This window comes from Colius striatus, chromosome 4 (genome assembly GCF_028858725.1).
Source record: "Colius striatus isolate bColStr4 chromosome 4, bColStr4.1.hap1, whole genome shotgun sequence".
Taxonomy (NCBI): domain Eukaryota; kingdom Metazoa; phylum Chordata; class Aves; order Coliiformes; family Coliidae; genus Colius; species Colius striatus.
Window position 1 is genome coordinate 5,565,970 of NC_084762.1, and position 25,815 is coordinate 5,591,784.

Here is a 25,815-nt window from a genome sequence, read left to right on the forward strand (position 1 = left end):
TCTAGAATAACTCCATTTATTGGCCTTAATCCAGTAGAGTAGTAGAGTAACAGAGCTCAGAAAGTGATCTGCTGCGTATCACCGTTATCTTCTGTCTTTTTACAGCAAAAAAGCACCGTGGGCTTAAATAGGATTTTTGCCTGATTAAGGAGCTGCGTTAAGTGTCTGCAGAAGTGGTTAACACCCTATTCCAGTCACTAATCTTGCGTGCACTTACACTAATATTTAACTTGGCCCGGAGGATTTCGTGTCTGGGTGATGAGAAATCATCAGCACCCACAGCTCCCGAGCGTTTGTAGTACCAAGCTGGAACGTAATGCAATCCAGAAATATCTCAGTAAAATAGATATTTTAATCTCTCTGATGGTAAAGCACCGGAGCTGGAGGAGGTAATGAGAAATGCCTCTCAGTGGTTCAGCTCTTGCAGTCTTGGGTTCAGTGTGACGAGTTTGCAGGTCTCAGCCTGCCTGCCAAGCAGAGGCGTTTCTTCTCAGAGAGGTGAGGGGCTGGGCAGTTGATGGGCAATTTCTTAAACCCACAGTGCAGTATTTCAAGGCCTGGACTAACTTACCTGTCTTGGTAGGAGAGGATATCCTCTGCTCGGCACTGCTGCATCTGTTTCGGGCCTCTGGGCAGGTGAGGTGGCTTGAGCTGAAGGAGCCTGTTAGGAGGACTGGCTGGAGAGAGAGAAATAACGTGTGCAGGATGATTCCAGTAGAATGACCGTTTTTGTGTGCTGCTTATACGTATTTTGTTGTAAGACAAATTACCCGTGTGACTGGGAGCGTTAGAAAGTATTTTCACAAAGGCCATATATGTATAGTTAAAAAGACTTTTTGGAAAGGAAACATTGCAACTTTTCTCCCTTTGCCCACCAGGCCTGATTGAATTAATGTAGAAAGGTTGAGCATAAAACAGTCTTGTTTTAAGAGGCATTTTACAAGAGACCTGGAATTTCACTTAACAAAAATTTTTATGTAATAGATCCAGTGGCCTAGTTTCCTGATAATTAAGAAAATAGACACTTAGATGCAGTGACCTGAAAAGCAACTAAGGATTTAAGCATCAGAAATGAAAAAATAACTGTTGTAGTAACGTAGCTAGTAAAACAAAACCGAGGCCTGATTTTCCTCTCACTGAAGTTTAGCAGCCCGTCTTGGTAGATGACAGGCAGGATCCCCGTTGTCGTCGTTGGCGCAGCGTGCTGCTTTTGCTGAGGGGTACTAATTGAAGGGGAGATGCAATTGAAGAAGCGTGGCAGGCTGTGAAGGAACCAACCGTGTGTCAGGGTGGCAGCGATGGTCTGAAGCGCCGGCTGGCTGCAAACCTACTCCAGCGTGTGAGGCAGCTCACGCTGCTGCCGCTTGAGAGACGTCAGGCTGTGACAGCCTTAGCCAAGCGTACAGGTTGGGAGTGATTTGGCTGCTTTGGGGGACTGTACAGGTACAGTGTGTACAGTTCACAGAGCGCAGTTAACAGATTTTGTTGTAGGACTGTTCTGAGGCTGCTCTAACCAACTCTTCTGTAACAAAGATCTCATCAGCTGGAGAAACAGACAGGCTTGGCACAGGTAAATAGTTCATTGCAACGGGGCGACGTGCTGCATTCCAGGGACTTCAGTAGCCTAAGCTTTGCAAACTGAAAATCCTGGCCTCATCCTTGCATTTTGCTTTTGTGCAAGGCTCTGAAGAGCAGTACATAAATAAATAGGTGTTTGGGCAAAGACACTGTATTTTGGAGCCACGTTCGGTGGTTCACATTCTTTATGTAAAGAAGGTTTTTACTTGCTTTTGGCAGAGCTGATACGTGACTAATGTTTTAAAATACAAGAAACTTCGCAGACTCCTGACTTGTGCAAAAAGCCAGAAACCATATGGATGACCATAATCCCTTTTTGATCTGTGTGTGTGTGTTGAGAATGTGATGCTTCTTGTTTGTGAGGGTGGTTTTTTTTTCCCTCTCCAAGCTGTAGTCTGAGCTGGTTGTATGACACGTGCACATGTGTGTGTGTGTGCATTGGTCCCAGTCTGAAAAGTCCATGTCCCAGTGAAGGTTTTGCTGAATGAGGATTGATTAAAGAACTTGTCTGGAGCTAAGTATGTGTGTAAATCCTTCCATAAATAGGAACGAGTAAGTATGCTCATAAACTGAAACAACAGAAGTGCTTCTCAGTGAGGGAAAAATGATCCCACTAAATCCTTTTATTGTCCCAAGAGTGATAAAAATAGTTGGTGAGATTCCAGGTGAAAAACTAAAATGGTTTTTGTTTAATATGTAACATCAGCAGAAATTCAGTGCTGGTTCTTTGTAACTGTACTGAGCAAAAATACAGAAATAGGAAAAAAAGGAAAATCCCATGGGTAGAGTTTTCCTTTGTTAATATCATTGGGGAATTTGCAGTCATACGCGTGGACTCCAGCGTGCCGTCATTAATAACAAAACAGCGCACGAGATCGTGTCGCTTTCTCAAAGCTGATTATTTTTCACCTAATAGTAGTAGTTGCAGCAGCAGTGTGCTTTCTGGAGGATGCTCCACCTCAAATAAAATATGTTCTGTTGGCAAGTGAAGACAGTCATCTCCACTCACTTATGATTCTTCACCTCATTACGATCACATTTAGGAAAGGAGCACTCGGTTTGAATAAATGGGCTCTGCGCTCTACTGTATGTGCTCTGTCTGCAGGATTAAATCTCTAGTTTATTTGTGCTTGAGTAATAGCAAAACAGTCTCTCTGGGTCTGCGCTGGGTTGTCTTAGGGTGTTGTAAATTGACTTTTAACTGTGTTTTTGTTTCTTTCCGTTTTGGTTTCCCTCTCCTCGACTCTTGGATCAGCAGTCACATCACAGGCCAAGCCAGATGGGCAAGCAATACAAGCTGTGAATTTATTCTCGACCCCTGTAGCTGAGTGACCACCTTCATTTTTGTCTTCGCCATACAGATATGCACTGCCAATAAGGTGAGGATATAATGTTTTTTATTTCCCCTAGTAAGTGTAGACTGTCTGCAGTGGGCTTGAATGAGCGTGGACACCTCCCCGTGCCTGTACGATTACCTACCCGTTGCACATTTGTACTTCCCTTGCCTGGCAGCAGAGGTCCTTGAGGAACTCTGTCAGAAGAATTCCATAAACTGGTGACTCAGTTCGGTGGCTTACAGGACAGTGGGTTCCAGATGAGTGGTTTTATACTCACCTCAGCTCAGAGCATATTCAGTTACTAGAAAACAATAGTATGAATGGAAAAGTTTCCGGGCTTTGATCTCTGTTGTAAAAGGCCCCACGTGAAGTCCTATAAATCCTCCTGGCACCTTTCTGAACATTTGCAGTGGTTCTTGTTTGCAGCCTGCTTGACTTTTCCAGTGTCCTGAGCTCCTCCTGTGCACGAAACTTTGTCTGCCACGAGAGCGCTTCCCAGGATAACTAGTCACTGCTGATGGGATCTGGGTGTTTTTTACCCTGGTTTGAGGAATGTTTTCAGTTATTCTCTATTTTTTTTTTTCCCCTCTGAAATGCTGTATCCAGAGAACATGTAATCGTGCACATATATCAGGCTACTCTCCCTCTCCTCTCTCTCTCTTCCCCATCTGGTTGTGGAGAATACCTTTAAAAAACCAACTCTCAGGGCTCCACGATCGTACTGCCAATAAAAAGAACATAAATTTTTATTTTATTTCTTTAATCTGATTGTCATTAAGCCAGCCTGGTTTTTTTGGACCTGTTACACGATTTTTAACTGCTTGGGATTGGCAATACTGCTAATGCTTAAAGAGAAAAAAAAAAGGATAAAGGATCATAAGAAAATTGCCTCTGTCTTTAAATAAAAGCAAATAAAGTGTAGCAGTTACTTGCGGAAAATGAAAGGGGTTTTTTTCCCCTCTACTTGCAGCCAGAAAACTTAATTACCCAGCATTCTGTTTATGAGGGGTTGATCAGAAAGTCTCCGTTGCAGGATAACTTTTTAATGTGTACAGCATGCCACAGGAAAGTATGCAGCACATCATTTACATTTTATTGTGGCTGTGGGGAAGAGTGCCGTGCTTTAAAGGGAAGTTGTCTAAGCAAGTAGTTGCATGCGAAGACGTGCTTGTTACGGTTTACAAGTGAGCTTGGATGGTGGAGGTGGATTGTAACCACTACATCCAGATAAGAATTTCTTGAGAGCGAAAAACCAAAGTGCCTGTGCACTGACACATTTTATCTTTGTGTTTTGGAAGAAAATGGACTTGGTGGCAGCTATTGACTTGGGAGGTGGAACAGAAGGAAGCTTTTTGTTCTGACATTACCATTTCCACAAAGCAATTAATTTTTTGTTTTCTGAATTAGCCTGGGTTGTATGAAATGGTATTTGTTTGCAGAAGTGATTACTCCAGGAAAGGCTTATATCTCTTAATTAGAGTAAGTAATCATTTATAGTGTATTGGTCATATCTCCTATGAATAATAATGATTGTGTTACCCTCAACATATTGCTAAAGTCACCTCAAGTAGTCCCAACATCTGGCATTTCCTGTGATTCCCAGGTAATATTGGATGCTAAGCAAACATCGTGGGTAAAAAAATATAACCCAGTTAAGTCTGGTGCAGAGGCATGACAGGAATACGGTACTAGATTGCTTTTTTCTGTACCAGTGCAGCTTGTATTTGTGGACTCTAGGTCAGGTTTGGTTTGGTTTCTTGATGCTGGACGTTTTAGTCACTGAGTTTGGGACACTTCTGCTGTCCTCGTTAGTAATCATCTTCCCTAGGGAGCAATCAAAGCCAGTCCCACTGTGTAACTTCAGTGATATAGAAGTTACTGGGGCAGAGACTGCCTCCTTACAAATGTTGTCTCTGTCGCTGGCTGTAGCAGGAGGGAGCTCACAGTAGTAACACGTGAAGGAAAGGTGAGCCGGTGCCGAGAGGTTTCACAGCTCAAGGCACAGCATCACGTGCCAGGGCCCATCCTCTTTCTGGTTTCCCTGTGTCGGGGTGAAGGTGGTGACAGCCCTGCTCCATTGTAGACAGACCTGGGTTATTACCTCAGAGTCTGCCAGAGGGACCAACACCGGATGCATTTGGACACATCTCAGGAAGCTGACGTTAGGCCTCGTGGCTCTGCACGTGTGTTCACGGCTTTACTCACGTGAGGCATCGCGTGGCTTCAGGCAGAAACGTGTGTGAGCTCCAGGTGTGCTTACCCATCCAATCCCAGCAGCCTTCCCGCACGGCCTGCCCAGCATCTGGCCTGGAAAAGGACACGAGGATTAGTGAAAATAAGATAGAGATACCTTTTTTGTTTTATTTTAATCAGACTTTAATTGATTTTAGCCTTCTGTACGAAACATGGAGTTACTGTTGTTAGCTCAGAGCGTGCACTGCCTCCTTCCATGTAGGCAAGTGACTCAACGCTTTCTTTTAAACCGTTGTGCTGAGAGGCTTTTGCATGAGACAGTGGACATTTTAACAACTAAAGAGTTCTTTTTAATGTTTTCCGCTGCCGAGTCACTTGACATCTATTAATCATATCACGTTACACTATCGGGTTGGATTTGCAGCCACAGCCCGTTTGCAAGAGTGTTTTTGTGCTGAATGTTCCATAAGTACATCTGTACACCACCTAACGTGGCTCATGTTTTACATAAGACATAATTTCTGTTTTATGCAGGCTCCTGGCTACTGCTCTCTGTAAATGGCCAACTAGCTGCCCTTTTAAGACACTTTGTAGTGACCATAAAACGAGATAATCCCTCTCTGTATTAGCAGGTCCAATAGTGGCTTTTTGATTGCCATATCGGTGTTCTTTTATCGTAGCTGGTTTTATTTCATTCCTCTCCTACCATTCACAAAGGTCTGCAATGGCTGTAGAGGTAAAAGAAGGTAGGCAAGAGAGATTTGTAATGTGTTAGGCACAAGTGGAGTGAAGATGTGAACTAGGTGCAAGTGGACAGCAGTTAGAAGTAATTTTATATTTCAAAAATTGTTTGTTTTGCACGTGGGTAACACAAAGGGAAGTTAAATTGAGTGATGCAAGTGCAGACTACTGTCTTAGAAGTGAGGCTTTGCGGTCCCCTCAGCCCTACACAGTCATTCCAGTCGTGGCCTTTCACAGTTTTGCTGTTCCTTCAGCAGATACTGAAGGTCTGGTGTCTGGCTGATTGAAAGTTTGGTAGCATGGTCTAAGGTATAAGTGGAGTTGGGCATAGCAATCTGCTTGCACAAACACACAAGGCTCACATTCATAATGTCTTACAAGGTATTACTTGAGATTTGATTTACCTTCTGTTTTAAGAAGGTATATCTGCAAATGGGGTAAGAGACTTGCTGTCCTGTGCACTGTTAGCATGACTTTAATGTGTTGTCTTTTGGATGTTAGTGGTAAGTATTAGAGGGATGGAGTACTTCTACATGTTGGGGGATGAAAGTGGTGAGATGTGATGTGCAGTTGTTTATAAGCCTCAGTGTTAGTGCGTGCCCTGCTCTCTCCCCCTCTCCCCCAGCCATGTGTGTTGGGCAGGGGTGTGCTGGAAGGTTTTATCGTGCCTCGATACCAGGGGTTATGTTTTTGATTGCATGTTAGCCCTTGGTAGCAGAAGTAGAGTTTTGGCTGATAGCTTGCCCAGGTGGCAGCATCTGGATTTGAATGGTGGGCTGAGAGGTTTGTTTTGTGGTGAGATGCTGTGATGGAGGCAAATCAGCCCATTTTGGGACTAGCTGTAAACTCAAAGATTTATCGAGTCATTCTTTGCTCCATAGAACACACAGATGAAGTGTTTCTCACTTGGATTGGAGTGTGGTTGTGACTGTTGCCACATTTTTGTTTGTCAGGTACACACGTGTGAAGGCCCTGGTAGTTTTCTGTGTTTAATATTTCTGTGAGGCCAACTACTTGGAAGAAAGTCAGGCTTTAATGGAGGAGGAGAATTACAAAAACTAGGCTTCATCCTCCTTTACTGCGCTCAGAAATGTTGTGCTAGTGAATATTTTAATCCTTGGTGGGGTTCCTTTTCAGTGCCATGCATAGTAGCTGAATAGAAGACTGATTTTTCAAATTAACATGAAAGCAAATACATTTCTCCTGTTCCTTATCCTCTGTGCCTGTCCCCTGACTGGTATTGTGCTGTATTCATAGCGTTCCCCAGATAGCCTGACAGCAAGTAGATCCAGAATGGTTTGAATAATCACTGTATGCAAGAGGAAGAAAAAAATCCTAGCAGATAATTACACAAGGAGAAGTTGTAAGTTTATTCTCCACGTACCACTAGCAGTTAAAAACCCACAGCACTAATCATATGTAATGCATTTTTATTTACAGATTAGTACTCTCCACTCTGACATATGACTAACAGGGAAGCCCCTCCCTTTAACAGTTGTATGTCATCTGCTTCAGAGAACTAATTACTTGGCAATTCCCATTTGATAATTCCCTCTTTATTTTCTGATGAGTTACTTAACAGTGATGAGCTTGTCGAGCAGAATACCGTGCTTAATCTGTGCTTCAGCAACTGCAGTGCAGGCCTGGGGATAGCATTGTTTTCTAAACACTGTTTAGCCCTGTCACAGGAACGTGGAAACCACACTAAGGCACGTTAAAAGTGAAGCTTAACGGGAGTGATGTGAAACATCTGCCAAAATAATAAAAGAGGGGCTTAGGTTACTGTTGTGCTGCAAACAGGATGTTAAAATACATCATTTCTCCAAAAAATCAAAACCTAACCTGGCAGAATTTAGACATGAAGCAGCAGAAACTTGTGCCAGGGGTATCTTCTGTCTGTCATTTCTCCTCTGCACCGGAATAATCAATTTAAAGGGAATTTTATCTTTACAAAACCTCGCTGTTTCTTGTGGTATCTATTTGACAGTTCAGCTGATACTGGTGATTGTTAACATTGTTGTAATATGAGATACATAAAGAAGTTATCACTGCGTGTTCTCTACTATTACCTCCCTTTTTTATTCTTCCCCAGCCCCTTTTCACATTGTTTCACTCTAGTGGCCACAGCAACCCTTGTTTCTGGCTGGGGAATGCCTTACAAGTCTCACTACCAATTGCAACATCACAGTGTTCCTAGAGGGTACCTGAGTTCAACAGCGCTTAGCTACAGCCCCAGGCTGGGGGATTGGTGGGGTGCAGTGACATCAGCCTGCTCGTGACAGTCCCAGGAAGGTCAAAGTGAGTCTCTTTTCCTTGCAGAGTAGGAGTCAGATGGGTCGTGGTTCAGACCCAGTGTCTCTGAAATTCGACTGTGTGAAACCATGCTATGGAACTGGGTTAAAATTGTCTTACTGCCTTTAGGCCTTAGTGCCTTCAGTGCCTTAGGAAGGTTTGTGGATCAACTTCAGTCACTTTGACTAGCAGATACTGATACCTGAAGGTTTGCATTTTAGCTGAGCTGGCGCTAGGAGCTGAGAACCAGGCTATTTTTTCTCCTACTTGAACAAGTAGTGTAGTATTTTGTGCATTACCTCACATGACATTGCATCATCAGGCTTGCTGATTTATTAGATGTTCACAATGATATCTCTTGGCCAGTGCTGGGAGCTATGTCACAGGCTTGTTTTATCAATGAGAAATGCATTTGTACGTAGTTACATGTGGTTTTTTAATAAAATTACTCAGAGGAACAGTAATTTTGTGAAACATAGAATTCAGAACAGCTTCATCTACTCTAATTGTGTTCATGAAGCACACCAGCTATAAAATCTTTTGAAAGGAATATTAATCAAGTTGATCAAAGGTGGCTTGAAGTACAGAATTCCAACATGAATACAATTACTTCCTCACTGTCTGTGTGTTTGCTGTAGCGTGGGTGGTTGGTTTTAAAGTTTATGATACAAAATAAGTTCCATTTTGCTTTTCAGATTCTTTTTTTTTTCCCCTGTGGAATAGATCATGTTTTAAAAGCAAAGGTACAAGAGGACAAACCAGATTAAAACCTAGCATTTTATAAGATATGTAGGGAGTATAATGAGATAAGCAATTAAAACCCAGCAGAAGGTCATTGAAACACGTTATTTCCTATTTTTAAATGTAATCTGTTTTCTATCCTGATTAATTGTTTTAATGACTCAATGTATCTCAAGTAGTGCTGTATTGGCATTGTTGGAAACAGATATCCTCCATAAGAGTAAGAAAAGAAGTTGGACTGTGAGCAGAAAGCCTCACCTGTGTCCTGAAAGGCTGACTTCCAGCTGTGAGTGCGAGCTGTCCCGTGGCAGATGCTGCTAACCAGCACAGCTGTTGTGGAGGGACCTGCACCACGACCAGCCATCTCAGACTCATTTGGCACAGGCAGCCAAGCAGTTACTAGGTGGTGATTTGAGTTCAACTCCCTGCTCAGAGGTGGTCTGTTCACTTCTGAACTGTCCAAGCCACCCTCAGTCCACCTTCTGAGCAGCACCCCAAGCGACTGAGACTCAGGCAGCATTGCCTATGATTTCACAAGAGATTGTGCCTAGGGACTACAGGTTTAGCCCAGGTTATTTTCTTCCCTCAGCAAGGGCAGGCAACGTTGCTTGCCATTAACTTTGGACTTCTGTGCCAAATATTTGGCCCCAGACACACCAATACTGGTATTTTCATCAATATTTATGCAGGTAAACCACTACCATGGGAATTGACACCATCTTTCAGTTAACAGAAGATTTAAATTGCATCCTAACGTCTGATGTGAGCATCTAGTTTAAAAACCAAAACTCAACTCATTAACATATGGTGGAGGTTTCTTTGTTGACAACAGCAATTATCTCCCTGACACCCAAATGAAATGGTACCTTCCTCACTACTTTATTACAAATGAGAGAACTAATACATCCTGGATTTGGTGTTTCTTTCCTCTGGATTACCTTTCCCCTTGTCGCTACCCAGCTGCCCTGGGCCATGTTAGCACACCACCTCTGTGAGCAGCACCTGCTGATGCGATAGCCAAAGATGAGCTGGGTGGATCTGGGCAAATGCCTTTGCATCTCCTAGTTTGCAGAACTGAGAAGCTGCTTCACCTCTATTCCTTAAGTCTTGTTTATCACCTCTGTAATCAAACCAGGGATGAGTTTCAGGTTTCCTACTTATTGGCCTTGTTAAATTTTCTTGGATCTCTGCTGTGATCTGGCCTGATATTTTTGTTTTCGATGACACAGCCTTGGCAATCTCGTGTGATTTCCTTTGTGAACTTGACAGCTGATGAATTAAACTGCGGTGAGATAAGTGACAGGGCAGTGCCGTCCCTGTAACACATCTGTGTTCTGTTTTACGGGGTAAAGAGGATGACAGCAGATCTTGGGGCCTGATAATCTCTAGTTGAAAGTTGCACTGTGTGTTTGTTTGGATAGCACACAAATCTGTTGTATAATGTCTTAAAATATATGTACTGCTACAATACTGGAATGACCAAGGAAGGAGTCTGTGTTCTGTTCCATGTTTGCACAAGCTGACAGAATAACTCAGTCCTGGTGCCTGATCTTCACTTGTGAGAATGATACAAACTGGCATGGATATGTCCTACCATTTCTTGGTCACTGCCAGTTTATTTTGATTGCAGCCAAGCCACAGATTGGGAGGGGGGAGTGTGGATACAGTGTGTGGTGACTGAGTGAATTAAGTCATTTCTGAATGGAAGCATGACATTTGTTACATGACACTGTTATCCAGATGTTGTTATCTGTTAAAGTACAACCAGAAAGGACCCTAAGGAAAATTGAGGTAGGTTGAAGGTTTATAGTAAGCATCTGAAACGCATTAAGCAGCAGCAGTCAAGTATGCTCCTGTTACCTAAGGAGTCAAACTTGTTGAATGTCACGTTGGCTGTGTGGAATGGAAGAAATGCAAACTAAGACACACTTCTGCTACGTGTGCAGCTCTGCTCTGAAGTGCGTTCATCTGAGCTGTCAGCTGGCTGGCTGCAGTGTTTGGTGCTGTTTATACAGCTCAGCCAGAGTGTCTCTATGAAACCAGTGCAGCCTGTGCTGCAGAAACCAGGTTTTTAGGCTCCTGCTCATGTTTAAGGTGAACTGTGCATGTTCTGCATCTCCCTGAGGCACTCAGACAAAAGCTGTGGTGGAATAAGGGCTCAGATTCTCACCTCCATTGCTTACTTGGATGGCTTAAATGGAAATGTGTGGGTCTAAACGGGGTGTGACCTGGGGAACACGAGATCTGACCTGGGATCTCCGAGGTGTGTTTAGGCCCCCTGCACTTGGAGCTGTTGCCGACAGGTCAGCATTGCTGATCAGACCCTGCTTGTTTGGGAGTGGATTTCGGTACCTATGGCAGCTAAGCATTTGCTTGGATTTTCCTCCAAGTGGAAAGGGAATTAAAACCGCTTCTGAGTCAAGTGTAATTGGTTTTCTTTGCTTCTCATGCTTCAGGTGGATGTGTTGGTGAGTTAGACAAATCTTTCTTTATATAGCCCAAACAGTGTTTCACCCTTTCATCTTTCTGTCCCATTATAACCTTTTCCAGACTTTATTCTTTTGTCACTGGCCAATTAGTGTTGCTCCTCACCCCCTTCTCTGCCGAGATTCTCCGTGCTCAGCGGTTCTCGCTGCTGCGTATCTGACCTACTTGTACGGCTCCCTCGCCAGGTTTGTTACCTGCACGATGCTTTGATTGTGTGTTGGCTCTTCGACTTGATTTTGTGTGTGTGTGTGTGTTTCTATGTGTCTAAAATCCATTTATGCTCAGAGGGTTTCAGTACCTCAGTAATTTTCTGCAGAACTGCAAATTTAAATGTTGTTTCACCTACTTCTCTTCCTTCCTTGTTAGTCATAGCTGCATTCTGAGCTTTGCAGCCCTGATGATCTGCCTGGACAAGCCTTTCACTATACAGCCTTCCCCTTCTACTCACATGGGGAAAATCCCCTCTATTGCTTCTCTGAAGCTGCTTCACTGTGGGTGCCCATTTCCCTGGCCGAACATTGGATTTTCAGTCCCATGTGCCCCTGCCAGTCTTCCCTGGCTTCCAGCAGTATCTCTTCAGCAGGCATCTTGCTTTTCAGCCTTGTCAGCTGGCCTCTTAACAAAATCAGTTACATATACTTGCTTGTATAATACTGCATGCTGGCATTGTAAAAAGAGAAATCAAATTCATTCAGTTGTTTCCTCTGTACCTGGACATAAGTCAGGAGCCACCTCCTTTGGGTCACTTGCTTATAAGATAATGGAGTCACCGTTACTTTATTATCATGTGATGTGGTCACTAATCAAAGGATTCTTTTACAGTGTTAATAGCAGCACTTCAAATTGTTAATGTTAGTAAGCTTTCAAAATATAATACAGTTTCCATGTGTCATACTGGTGGGACAAAAGTAACAGCTTGGGCAATTTTCCTTTGGCTTCCAGTCATTCCTGTGCCATCACTCAGCTCCAGTAGCAAAGTTCTACAGTAACAGGTTGCAAAACTTTTGAGGTAAAATGTAAGCTAACTCCCCCCTCCCCCCCAAAAAAAAGAAGGTTTGAAAAGCACTTCATTCACAAAAAGAAAAGAAACAGAACGTGGTGTGCATTCTGAGTGAGGCTCCTCAGTGAGGGAAGTATTCCTGGACTGCTGTGGAGAGGTACAGGAATGAAGTACCCGCTGAATGAGTGAAGTTCACAGAAAGTATGAAGTGAAAAACAAACGGGAGGGTTTGGTTTTTTTGTGTAACATTGTGGTTTTGCCAAGAACAGGCTGTTGGAATGCTCATGTGGCTATAGTAGATGTAAAAAACCACCCCAATTTAATAAGTGTTTTGGTTGATAATTTTGAAAACAATAAGTTTTCTGAAAAATAATAGGCTTTTGGCTGAGTGGAAAACTGTCAAAAAGAACGCTTCTGTCTGAAAATTGATAACCCTTCTTGCAACACCAGAAAGGGGACAAACTGAGGGATGTCAGAGGGAAATACACATTCTCCAAATGGTTTGACTCCCTGTATTTAACAATAGCTTGAGTATAATCAGTTTCACTTTCCCAGTATATAGACGAGTTTCCCAAGGTGAGAGAAGCCTCTGAAAGAAAACCAAGCACATGCTTGTAAGATTCTAAAAATTGATGCAGAGAGCTCGGAGGTACGAGTTGCTACTTTTAAAACCCTCCATTAAGAAGAAGACTAGACTCCATATTGATAGAGTCCTTTTAAAGGCAGTGCCCTTTTAATCAGCAAACAGGTCCTCTGTGCATCAAATAATTAAAAATAGAGCAAAGTTTCTGAACAAGGCGTCTGGCAGAAGCGTCTGTACTTCCATCTGTGCATGATTAGCAGAATGTTTCGTGGTATTTAAATAGCACAAGCTTTGCTCTCTTTTTTATTATTTGTTGTGCTGAAGACCTGTTTGCTTGTTAAGTGGTCTTTTTTGAATAGTTACTGGCAAGGAATCAGGAAAGTGTATGAAGACATCTTGTACACACTGCAAATGCCAAATTGCCCCTTTTTTCTCTCGAAGAGACACTGCCCTTACTATTTTATTTTTGACAGGAGCTTTACCACATCCTTCACTTGGTGTTTTGGAATTTCTCACCAACCAGTTCACTTCAGAGGGAGCTTAGCAGGTATTGTGGTCACTGCCCTCGAGACTATTGTTCCTCTGCTACGGCTGTTGTTTTGCTACAGGTGGAGCTGAGAGACGCATTACGGGCGCGAGTACGCGCCGGGGTGAAGCTGCAGACTACGTGTGGCGGTTCAGATCTGCGCTGCTCTGGAAGCCTTACCCTTTCAGCAGGGACATAAGCAGCCAGGCAAGAGCTTTCCCAGTGGTTTTGAGGCTGCAAAGCTGGGGCTCCTCCTTGCTGGCAGCCATTCCACAGTCGGATTGTGTGCTCTTCGTCTCGGTGACCCGGCACTTTGCAGTTGCAGCCACTGATTTCCCGTTGTGCTAGTAAAGTTCTTGTATGTGTGTGTTTTACAGAGAGCTGTACCAAGTAGGTATGCAGTGGAGAGAAGCCACTGCCTGGATGCTGAGTGCATCGCTCTAGCTGGCTGAGGGCAGCTTTGGTAGGTGCAATTGCCCATTTGTTCAGGGCTGGCAGGGAGCTGAGGCACTCTGATGGGCTCAGAGGTCCTTCTTGGAGAGTCCTTGGACAATTCGTGTTCTTGGGTGGACATGGAAAATGAGAGCTTTTGTGGTGTCTGTAAGTGGGGTTTATGCTGTAGCTGGGCTTTTTGTTGCTGTTTTTTTTCTTCCTCTTGTATTTGAGAAAGGCTGTGCCGTGTTATGTGTGAATGCTGACCTGGGTCACCTCTTAACTTTGGGACTTGAAAAGAAATTGTAGTTACTACTGAGCACAGAGCTGTTCACCTGTCAACATAAGTGGATAAAAACTCTGCATGTTCATACCTCAGACACGGCACTGAAAAGCTTTGGCCTTGGGGATAGAGCCTGCTACAAGCCTCCATGGAGGGTTCATTTCACCATTCACCTCACCTAGCTAGCACTGTGTTACTGGTGGCCATCATGCTGGTTTTGGCCCAGCTTCTGCTGAGTGGAAGGTTCCTGAGTCTAGGAGCAACTTCTCCTGAGTAGGGATATGTCTTAGGTAGGTGAATGGTTAGAAATTTGAGGGAGACGATGGTAGAGCCATTCTGTGAATGCCTGTCTATCACATGGTTCAGCTTCCAGGTGCCCAGGGAGGCCTGAAATTGAATGAGTAGATGCAGAGGAGTCCTAGGAAGGCAAGAGAAGGAATAGTCATGTTTTACTGTAAAAGCTCAAGGCAACACGAATGCCTATTCCTTCAGCTAGACCTCTTAACTAGGGTAGGAGGCAATTCCACTTGCATTTTACCTACATTGCTTCTAAAAAACATTAGTACTGGTCCTCCTGACAGCTGATTCCTGCAGAAAGGAGAACTGCTTGTAGAGTTGGTTCTTGATCAGTGCAGTTTAGGTTGGCCTAATACTAGTGTCTCTGAAGGAGTGGGAAGGAGAAAGAAGACTCAGACTCATTTCAGAAAGATATGTAAAGTTGTGTTGGTAGGTTGGTTAACCAAGTTTTGTGTTTTTCTCCTAGTACTGGTTCTCTGAATATCCTAGACTGTTTGGGGTTTTTTTGAACAGCATCATCTTAAGTTGTGAATATGAATTAATTATCATCAGTATGAATTGCATATTGTCCAGTGGAACTTGTTTTTATGTCTCTTCTGTCATGCTCAGGGTACTTCAAACACTTCAAAATAATGAGCTCAGCTATAATAGTACTGTGGGTCTGTAGACAGACATCGCCATCCTTCTGGGTGCAACAGGGAGATACGTTTTGCTGACTGGAGTGAGAAGAATGCTGGTTGTGATGTTAGTATTACCCTTGCTATTTTTTAAAAAGCATTTGTGACAGGCTCCATATTTTGGCAGACTGTATTTATGCTGTTTATTACTTCATTTATAACTCTCAATGCAGTGTAAACAGAAGGATGAAGAATTGCAGGGCACATTATTCATGAGTTTAAACCTCATTGTTGCATTTCTAGCCCTGACTGTTTCACATCATGACAAACTGCATGAAAAAGCTGATGGTCCTCGGTGCATTGAAACAAAACCAACACTTCCTTTTATGACCCTACAAAAGCACGTTGTAGCAACATAGGTAAACTGGATTTCAGCCTGAGGTGGTAGGATCCCGTTTTGTGTGAGAAGTGAGGGTTCTGTTAGCTGTCTACAGGTCTCTAGAGGAGAGGGAGTGCCTTGGATCACTCAAAACAATTCCTTTCAGCTGGCTGTGTGTATAGTGTCCAACATACAGATGTTCCCAAGTACAAAGATGATGATGGAAATGTGGATGACCAGTAAGTATAGAGAGATTTAAGTATTTATGTAAGAGTTGTTGAGTACTGTAAACACATTGTTCTCTGTTGCCACTGGTGTTCCTCCTGTTGGCTTTTGGAGGGTTAGGATCAGACTTCCTTGGCTCAGATTTGGAGTGAAGTTAATTAAGTCTGAAAGAAATGTGTGTGTTCTGAAAACAGCCTCTACTTTTGGAAGGGAGAACAGTGGAAATAACTGACCTGTACAATGATACCAAAGTAATTTATGGCTTGATCAAGCCCTACACTGAAAATAAAGCTATCCTTGAGTTATTTGGGATATTTCATTTTGATCTGTAGTTTGTAGTGTCGACTGTTAATGGAAGGCTCCCCGTGGTGTCTCTGCATTCCTCGTAAAGCTGTTCTTGGAAAAGAAGAGGAACGTATCTATCTCATCAACATGCAGTTTCTGGGTATGGCAATAGGCATTCATTGTTTTCAGCTTGTACCATTGTATGACAAGCATCTCCAAAACTTTGGCAGCTTGTAGGAAGGAGTTCAGTGTATTCTCAACTGTGCAGCTCTGGTGTGTGTTGCTTTTCAAGACACCTACATGTTAAAATACCTCTTATAACCCAAAAAGACCCTTTATAGCCAAAGACACAAAACTGTAGTCTAGGAAATTACAAAAGAAAGAGACTCAAGTAAGTACTGAAACAGGAAAAAGAAGCAGAAATGAAAGATCCTATATTTTTTTAAGGGCAGTAGAAATGATAAAGGAAAGAATTACTATTCCATTAAAAAGAAAAAGCTCAATGGTTTCACTGTATGCTAAAGTTGTTATCAGTTAGGGAATATATGTGGAACCAAAGTCTGAAATACTAAATTCTGTACATTCAGTTGACAGTCAGGGCTCCAGAAAAAAAAAAGGGAGTAAATGTGTAGCTTTGCTAAAAACAACAAAAGCCAGTTGGGGAAAGAGATGAGTATTGCTAGAAAAGCTGAACAATCCATCTGTCTGTAAAACTGCACGTCACTGGTGTAAGTGCTGTTCTGTCACAGCCAGGGCTGCTGAAGCTGTGAGCAGGTAGTAGAAATGTATTGTTTAATATTTCACAGATAATAATTGTTCTGAACACTTTAAACAGCCCAGGAAGCGGAGTGTCACAAACTTGACATTTGAATATTAAGAACGATACCGAAACAGCCTCACCACAAAGAATGTCAGGACTGCAGGAGGAAGGACAGCATTTTGAGGAGATAAAGACAGAAAAGTTTTAAAGCCCTACAGATAGGTTGAAAAAAATGCCTTAAGAAAACCAGAGCAAAATTGCCTTTTGGAGTTACCCCTATACAGCTAAATCTGGAGGCAAAGAGATGTTCATCTGTCTTTCCTGTATTCCCATGGGCATGTGTAGTCTTTATTGTCCATTCTCAAACTTGCTTGAGATGTATTGTAAGTTGTCTTTTGTAATACCAACATTTTCTAATGTAGGGCTTTTTCTTAACAAGCAAGCTTGCTCTCCCCACATCTGTGTGCAGATGAGCTTGTGCACAATCCCTTACTAGAAGTTTGTTATGGCTTGCCTGGTTCTTAGATAATTGTGTGATGTGATCAGGAGAGTAAAGCACTTCACATACAAACACACAGTATGTTTGCAGCCTACCTACACAACGGAGCCCAGGGACACTTGCCTCTTTGCATTCCCAGTATAACAAACTCGCATCAAAGAGGATGCAAAACAAAGATGGGAGACTGGTGAGAATCAATAACGATACTTTGCAAACAGAGGAGGCCAGCCAAAGCCAAGCCCAGGTGAGGAACAGGAGTGTTTCTGTTCTGTCGCTTTGTGTGGGGCAGTGTTTGTGTGGATGGTGCCCCACTTGATAAATCCTGTGCTAGCTTTCGGTACTTGCATTGTTAACACAGGTGATGAGGTAAGTCACTCGGCGATGGCAGTGCTCATAGGTACATTGCTTTCCAAAATTGCTTACCACCAAGTGTGCAGAGCACATTTTTTGGCCTTGTGCTGCTGGTATAGGTTGTGCCAGTTTGATTCTAGCAGTTCAGCCATGTGCAAGCTAAAGGAGTTGTCTTTTTTAGGGGACAGGAAGGAAAAGTTTGTCAGCTTGCTTTCTGAAAGTGTTTTGGTAGCTGTGACTTCTTTTTCCCTTCAAAAATATATCTTGACCTTTCAGACTCTCTTATTTTCAGATGTGATTAACGGTAACTTTTATGTTTAGAATGCAAATGCAGTTGTAGTGTACTTTTTCACTGTATAGCCCTCCTCTGGGGCAGTGCACACACTGCTTCCCAGACAAATTAAAAAGGTAGCTGTGGATTTAAAAGCCAAACAAAGCCAAGAGACAGTTTACCTTCTGAAATATTTATATACTCACAGTTGTGGGTGCTGCAATGTATTTATGCCATAGTGGTACCATTCTGCTTTGCCAAGCCTCAGCAGCTCCCTTTAGCTGTGTGTAAGTAAGAGGAGAAATGGGGCAGGTCACCAGAACCAGCGTAGGGCCTTTGTGTCTCAGTGGTGGTAACCCACACAGAAACAAGCCCTCTGAGGTATCTTTTGCAGGGGGATGTTGGGGAATCCCTGTCAGACATCAGTGATCCTGTGCAAAGGGTGAAACAACAGCACTTTTATTAAGGAATGCAAATCCCCTGCTGCTGCTGTGGATATACAAACTGGGCAGACCACCCCAGGTGATGCCACTGGTGGTGGTGTTGAATTCCTTAGAGACAGTCTCATTTTCACCAAGGAGACCTGGACGAGATAGTAACACGTGGAGATCTTACTCTCTCAGGCAGTGCTGTTTGTAAGGCAGTGCACAGCATGTGCAGAGCGGATGGAAAATGCTGTCCTGGAAGCCTTCCAGTTTGATTTTATTTGGAAGCCCTTTTGCCCAGGCACTAGTGCTGACGATTGTATCGGGAGCCTCTAGAGCTAACAGAGAGTGGAAGGTGAATCTCCCACACCTTAGGATAGGTTGTAAGCAGTAATGTGACATTTTGTTTTATGGCTGGCTATTCACCTGGCTATCCAGACCTCTGTTCTAAATAAAACGCAAGAAAATAAAATGCTCAGGAGACTTTGGCTTCTTACAAGATGGGTTTGCAATTGCAGATGATGATATAGATCTATTTAATTGCCTGTTCCTAACACCTAGATTTAGAAAAGCATCTTGATTTTGAACTGGCCAGAAACACACCCAAAACTGAGAGTAATCATACTGAAACAAATGACTTTTTTTTTTAACATCCTATACTTCCTCTATTTCTTCAACTGTTTCCCAAAGTATCAGCTACATCTACCATCAGTGGTAGGATGAAAAGTTAAATGAATTTTTTTTAACACATTCTAGTGTAGTTGCTCTTAGGGACATAGAAGTAAATTGTTAAGATAACACTAATCTTCTGATTTACTGCCTGAACCTGCTCCCTTGATGTTAGTGGAAATTAATGGAATTAGGATCAGGCCTTTAAAGAATAAGAATAATAATAAAAAACCCCCTAAATCCCAACAGTAGTTCTTAGGGCTGACCAAGTTAAAAACATGAATGAAAACTTGTGACATACACATAATCCTCAGCTAATTTTTGTGGTGAATGGAATAATCTTCCATGGATCTGTGAGTGGCCAACATGTTATTGTACATCAGAGTCCTATTAATCCATAGATTATTGACAGAGCATATGGTAAGGGCTCCAAAGCATGCCATATACAACATGCTTTTATCTTTGTGTTGTTGTTTAAAACTACATTCTGATGTTTCACTGAGGATATAGGTAGCCTTGGAAAAACTGTTTGCACCGTGGTATTTGCTAGCAATATGGTAACGTGGCCAGGATGTGCAGTGGATGTTCAGATTATGTATATGCTGCAGAATGTCAGAATTTGCAGATTTGCATTTTAAAATACTTGTCATTTCTGGAAATACCCTGAGGTGTAACTCTCCACAACTTCCCTCTACTAAATAATGATTAAATATTTGATTTCAAAGCTGAATCATTATCCAGCTGTGGTGTGGGTTTCCCAGCTCTAGTGATTTTAAAACACTACAGTCAGGACTGTGACCTAGAAAATTAGGGGTCTTTTTTAACATTATTACAATCCTATTCATTGATACATCTGAAGCACCAAAGCCTGTTACTGGATGCTGTGCTGCCCCTAGTGCAGTTTTCTACTCTGCCTCTTAGAAAAATTGATGGACGGTGAGGAAGAGGTGGGTACATAACCAGAGAGCCTCTTGTAGTAACTGGTACCACACATAAGTGCATAACTGCAGGGAAAGTCCTGACCACGGCAATCTCTGCTGGAGGCTGCACACTGCAGAGCTGGTTATGCTGCTTCACTGCTTTGCGATGGAACAGTGGTTTCTACTTTGTACTCTGTGGTGGCAATAGTGACCGGTGACTGTGGTCTGGAAACTGGTTGGCTGAGAGCTTGCATCTGAAGAGCAGGGATTCATGAAAGCAAGCTCCCTGTCACACTAGGGAGGGCTTTGCTTATTGGGAAAACCTTCAGGAGCTTGCAAATGGAAGGAGATGGGAAGCCTGCTCAGTCTTTCCCCAGGCAAAGTGAGATCACAAAGTTTTCATTTTGATGTGCTGATTGTTTTGTAGATTATTGTATTTTTTTTCAGTTTCACATCATCTCCTTCTTTCCTGTCTGTTTAAAATCAAATGATATCTCTGCCTTTGAATATATATGCAGCTTTATTGATCTAATAAAGTAATTAGATGGGGTGACTTGGAGAACGTGGTAGGGTAGCTGAGTGAATTTATTGATAAACAATTTTTAACGTGCATCCTCTCCTGGGAAGTTACCAAACATTGTACGAGCAGTGTTACAGTTATGGCTGTTCCACAGAACTTGGGAGTTTGCTGGCAAAAGCATCCCTTCTGCTTGTTTCCATCACGAAAGAGGATAAGCTGTTGCTGTCAGTCTTTGTGGTATCCATTTGTTAGACCTTGTAGTAAATGATAATACTCCCCTGGCCATTTCTGAGATACTGAAGCATGGGAGTGAAAAACCCCTCATGTCATTGTTTAGCTATATGGAAATAATCCTGTTTTTTTCTCATTTTTTATGCTATTTCTGACAGCTTTTTAAAAATTCCCCTGCACCCCCATTAGCTGGGCCCAGACCAGGGAAACCAGTGCTGAAAGTTCACCCTGGCTCATACCTGAGCGTGGTATGATAACGTAGAATGAGCTGTAGAGTCACCCACAGCTTCGCTTCATAGTGAGCAGTCAGGCTGGTAAGAGGGTGGAAAACATTCTTTCAGCAAGAGGTTTGCTGCTTAGAAATGTCTCAGATGCAGCACAGAGCTGTGCCACGGACAGGAGTAAGTCCTTGCTGGAGCAGCAGCAGCCTTGCTGCTGTCCTGTGCCATGGCATGCGTCATACCCATGAGGCAGCAGGAAAGCTGCTGCCTCCTGTCCTGCCTATGCCCTCAGGCAGTTTCTTTGTGCTAGGACAGCTAGGACTCATGGAGCCTTGCTGGAGTTCAAGAAAAATGTATAATTAATACAATTTTAGCTTGCAGTTGGCTGTGGTAGTACCAGGAGGCTGTTTCTGCTTTGCATAACTTACTAGAGAAGATACTTTTACTTTCCTACATGTAAGCCTTATAGAGAAGAACATGCATTTTCTGTCAGGAGACAGCGTGAACCGTCACAACTAGCCAAGGTGAAGTCTGCATCAAAATGCTCGTCCCAAGCATCCTCTAGGCTGACTAGAGAGAAGTGCTGCTGGGTGTGCAGGGTGCCCAGACCTGAGCTCTCGGGGCAAATGCCTACCCTGGTCCTTGCTGGCATCAGGGAAGTTTTTCCAATGAGTTTATTAGTAGTTGAACTGGGGAGGTGATCTGTAAAAATCTTCCAGCCTGGAGGATGTGAAATGGGAACGAATGGGAGGAACTCTTAAGTGATACAAAGAAAGCAGTAGGCTAGGAGAAGGAGAAGCCAATGGAATCAAGTAATAAAACACACCCATAAAACTGCAGGACCTTGATTTGAAAGAGTAGCTCTGTGCTTACATGCTTGGCACAGCTTTCATTTTTAATTTGCCTCTTTGCTTCAGGCTTCCTCCTGCCAGGGAGCTGGTCTACGTGTCTGCTTTCTGCAGCTGGAGAGTCCCTGCTCTGGTCATGCCAGCGGTGGCAGAGGACCATTGCCAAGGGAGATAAGTCTTCCCTGTAGCAGTCGTTGCTCTTGAGTGGATGTGCTTGGCTGGTTTTCCAGATCATAGACTTCAGGCAGTAGGTCATTAGAAATACTATAGGCTGTTAAATACATCGTAACAGCATTTGACTGCACTAGATGCTGCTTTTAATAAAGTTCACATTTGTTCAGATCTGAGGGTTTTGGGACTGGGAGGGTTTGGACATAAGCTTTGTTAATTTGGTTTTGAAAAAGGAAGTTCTTTCATGCTTTGAAGGAAAAAAATGTGAAGACAGAACTGTGAGTCTCTTCCTTAAATCAAAGTCTGCTGCCTGAAATGGGAACAGCTCAGCAGAACAGTTAAAGTAAACATGGCCATAACTGCTTATCTGAGACACTGGCATCCTCTGTTCTTACTGTGTTGCTCTTCTGTGGTATCCTGGCGTCTCTCAGTCACTGATGTGTTTGTTCTCACAGCACCTCTTTCCCAGACATACGTTTTTAAGGCCATTTGACAGTTGCCAGCAAGATTTGAGGCTTCATCAGAAGAGCTTGCTCTGGGAATGTCAGGTTTTTTGCACCTCGGTAGATAAGGTTTTTGAATTGCAGCCTGAAAGGTCTTTCTGCCTCTAGGCCACGATTTCTCTCTACCTCTGTCATGGCTTCATCGTTTATTGTGGGGGAGAAAAACCAAGGCAACAGTTCCCAAGTCAACTCAAGTTAGTGTTCAAGACAGAACAGGATAAAATCTAGGCCAGAGACAGCAAGTGACTGATGATGTGCAGTTGTTAGCTTATGTGGGAGGTCAGTGATCATGGTATAAACAGTGGGAGAATTGCTGAATATCACGTGTGTATTGAGAGGACAAGGAGTTAGGTACTGTCCTCTACAGCCAGTCCCTGAGCACGGGATTGTGTTTCTTCTACCAGGTAGAAACAATGTGTTGTATAGTGACAGTGGCTTATCTATACCTAACAGTACAGCCTGGGTAGTTTTGCCTCTGTGTGTTAAGATACTGTAGACTCACACTGAGTCTCTTACCCAGGGAGCACTGCCACATGAGTGACTTTTGTGCACTTAAGTGCTTCCACTACACTATTGCTTGAAACTTTGTTATTAAAAGGAACTTTTATTCAAGTTAATGTTTTTGCTCATGAGACTGGCTTCTGAAGGGCCAATGTGTTTAGATCAGTACCTGAACAACCACAAAATAGTGTGGTTACAGCATGTAGGAGAAGGATTTATTTGTTAGATCCATTAAAATAAGAAATTTGGTGATAATGGTTAATACTGTGTGTTCTGTAGCATATTCTTTAAAGCAATGGAAGAATAAGAAATGAGAAGTGAGAGAAGCTTTTGGTTTTTCCAGGGAATTAAAGTGTCTGTGTGTTTTGTGAAGCTCTAGTATATGTTTTTCCTCTTTTTGGCTACGCTACGAGGAATAAAATCATTTAAAGAAGGAAAAAGAGCAAAAGCAGACTTTGCCTCTCTCCCTGCCACTTTTGTCATGCTTCAGACAATAGTGCATCAGGACATGGGAAGTGATCTCAGCTATATTTTTAGTCCTGTTTTTATAAAATGGTACTTCTTGGTGAAACAGTCTCCAGAATTATAGAGCTAGTACACATGCAGATGTAAGTACGTTGCCCTGCCAGTGTCAATCTAGTAAAGAAGGAGCTTCACAACTGCTCTTCTGCTCTTCTTTCATAATGGGATGCAACTTGTTTACTAATGCTTGAAGGCATGTACACATCAAATAAATCTCTGGTATTTGGGCCATAGTGTACCAGCATTATGCAAAGGGAAGATTAACCACACTCTATATTAAGCTGTGATCCACTTTACTCTTGATTCCTAGCTATAGTAAATCAACCAAGCCATCAAAGAACAAAATTAGTGGAAGGGTTCCTCAAACAATAGATTTATTTCCACATTTATTTGTGTTATTGTTTAGGAAAAGGCCAATCAGAAGACAAAATCTCTTTAGGGCTCAGGGCATTATAAATTAATCATGAGACATGAAGTGAGCTTTTGGGTGTGGAAAACTAGCAACAGATGCAAATGCTACATAGCTGCAACAGCTGAGGCAGTGCACTTGCTTCGACTGCTGGTGCTGTTCAGAGATGGTCTTTAAACAAGCGTGATATTGGCAAATCCGACACAGAATGAATTTGCAACAGTGACTCAAAAGACTTCCTCGACATGAAGCATCTTTACTGCTTACCATTTCAGCTCTTTTCTGTTTTCACTCTGCTCTCTTTCAGTGAAAAGGTCAAGAAAAGCAGTAGCTCAGTGGCTGAATTTTTCAGAAGTGCTTTACAGCAGGGAAAGTGGAGAAGCCTCTTACAGTGGTGTCTTATTCAGTAAGTTAAGCCTTTTGTTCTTCAGTTAATTTATTTTTACTGGGTTGTTTTTTTTTGTGGAATCTTGTGTATCAAGTTAATTAAAGTATCTCCAGGCAGATGGGGAACTCCTCTTCCCTACCTGAGCTTTCCCCCTCACCCAGAGGCAACCTTTGCTATGAGAAACCTATCAGACCACCTTGCCAGACATTGGTTCAGCTGTTTGCCAACGTGACTGTCCATCTGCAGTCAGTGGGGTTGGTTGCTGTACTGGGCTTTGGAGAATGGCAATATATAGCATGTGCCTCTTTCTTCTTTGCTTTCCCTGCACACGTGTGTGCATCCACCCACACACTTGAATAGCGGTCTCCCTTTGTCACTGCACTCAGAAAGCTACCAGCTCTGTTGAAGAGACATTTTGAAAGGCCCAAAAAAGAGGAGCTTTCCCCAAAGCAGCAACAGATGTATTTGATGTTGTTATCACTATGAGGAATTAAAAAAGAGAGAGAACTGTATTCTTTATGGTAACACACACAAACGGAGGCAGGCGGGTGGATTGGCGTAGCCTCAGCTAACTTCTGATTCAGATTGAAGGTCAGAGCCCTAAAAAGTGAAGTGCTGAACATTCAGATTTAATTTACAGCATTAAATTAGGACAGCTTATAAGTTTAACTAGCCTTAAGGGTGATAAATATTTCTAGCTGAGGCCAAAAGGACTTGGAGCTGGTCAGCAGTTCTTGTGACTGGGCCTGATCCTACTTTCTGCAGTTTCCTTGCACACCACACCTGATGTTGCTGTGTTGTTTTTCTTCGCAGGTGTGAGTTTCTTTGCTCACATCTATTCATGCCTCATTTGCTAACTCTTCTGTTCTTGCAGAACTGGCAGGATGACAGCAGGCAACTCCCTCATCCCTTTGTGTTAGCACTAATCCTTGGGGTTCTTTCTGATTTTCTCCAGAAATACATGTTTAGCTTGGGCTGAACGCTGGTTTGATCTGTAATGCTGAAATGTGGACAGTGCAGAGCGCTTCCCAAGTGTTTTCTATCTCTTAAGAAGAAATCATTATAGAGGTGTACATGAACACTTCCAGAGATTTAAGCTCTCTCACATACTGTTGTAAAAATACAGATGTATCTTGTCACGTTCTCAAGTCCTTTGCTGAACCTCTACATTTTGCTTCGCTTCGCAAACTTGGGAGCTTTACAAATAACACTCAGATGATTGGTCATTTAACAGATTGTGGTATTGTAGTGCTCTGAATTGTGTTCTTCTGCTCAGGCACGATAGGTTCTTAGTTTGATTTCAGATTTATGGCTTGTTTTTACTTCAGTGTGTTTTTTTTTACTTCAGGTATGATTTAATTAAAATTTCGTTGCAGTGATTGATAGTTGCTTTATTTGATCCCTGTTTATAGGCAATTATTCATTGCTTTTTCAGTGTACTGATATTTGTCAGAAGAGAATGATATTATTTCTTTTGTCAATGAAAATGAAACTATAAATGACTGTAATTTTGGGATATGTTTCTGGTATGAGCAAACAGTATTCCCTTGGTGAGGTTTCTGTTGTGGAAAACTGGGTTATGCATAATATATTTTATAAAAGACCTGCAT

At 42.6% G+C, this 25,815-nt stretch overlaps 1 protein-coding gene across 17 annotated transcripts in view; it reads left to right on the forward strand.

Annotated features, from left to right (window-relative positions):
* Positions 1–25,815, forward strand: part of ATXN1 (ataxin 1) — a 351,766-nt gene that overhangs the window by 151,493 nt on the left and 174,458 nt on the right. For 10 of the 17 annotated variants that reach the window (XM_061994524.1, XM_061994534.1, XM_061994530.1 and 7 more), the window contains 2 exons: positions 2,834–2,957; positions 24,125–24,223. The gene's annotated coding sequence lies outside the window, so the exon portion shown is untranslated. Of the gene's footprint in view, positions 1–1,290; positions 1,571–2,833; positions 2,958–24,124; positions 24,224–25,815 lie in introns of those variants that run through there. The other 7 variants (XM_061994525.1, XM_061994542.1, XM_061994537.1 and 4 more) reach the window with 4 other exon arrangements.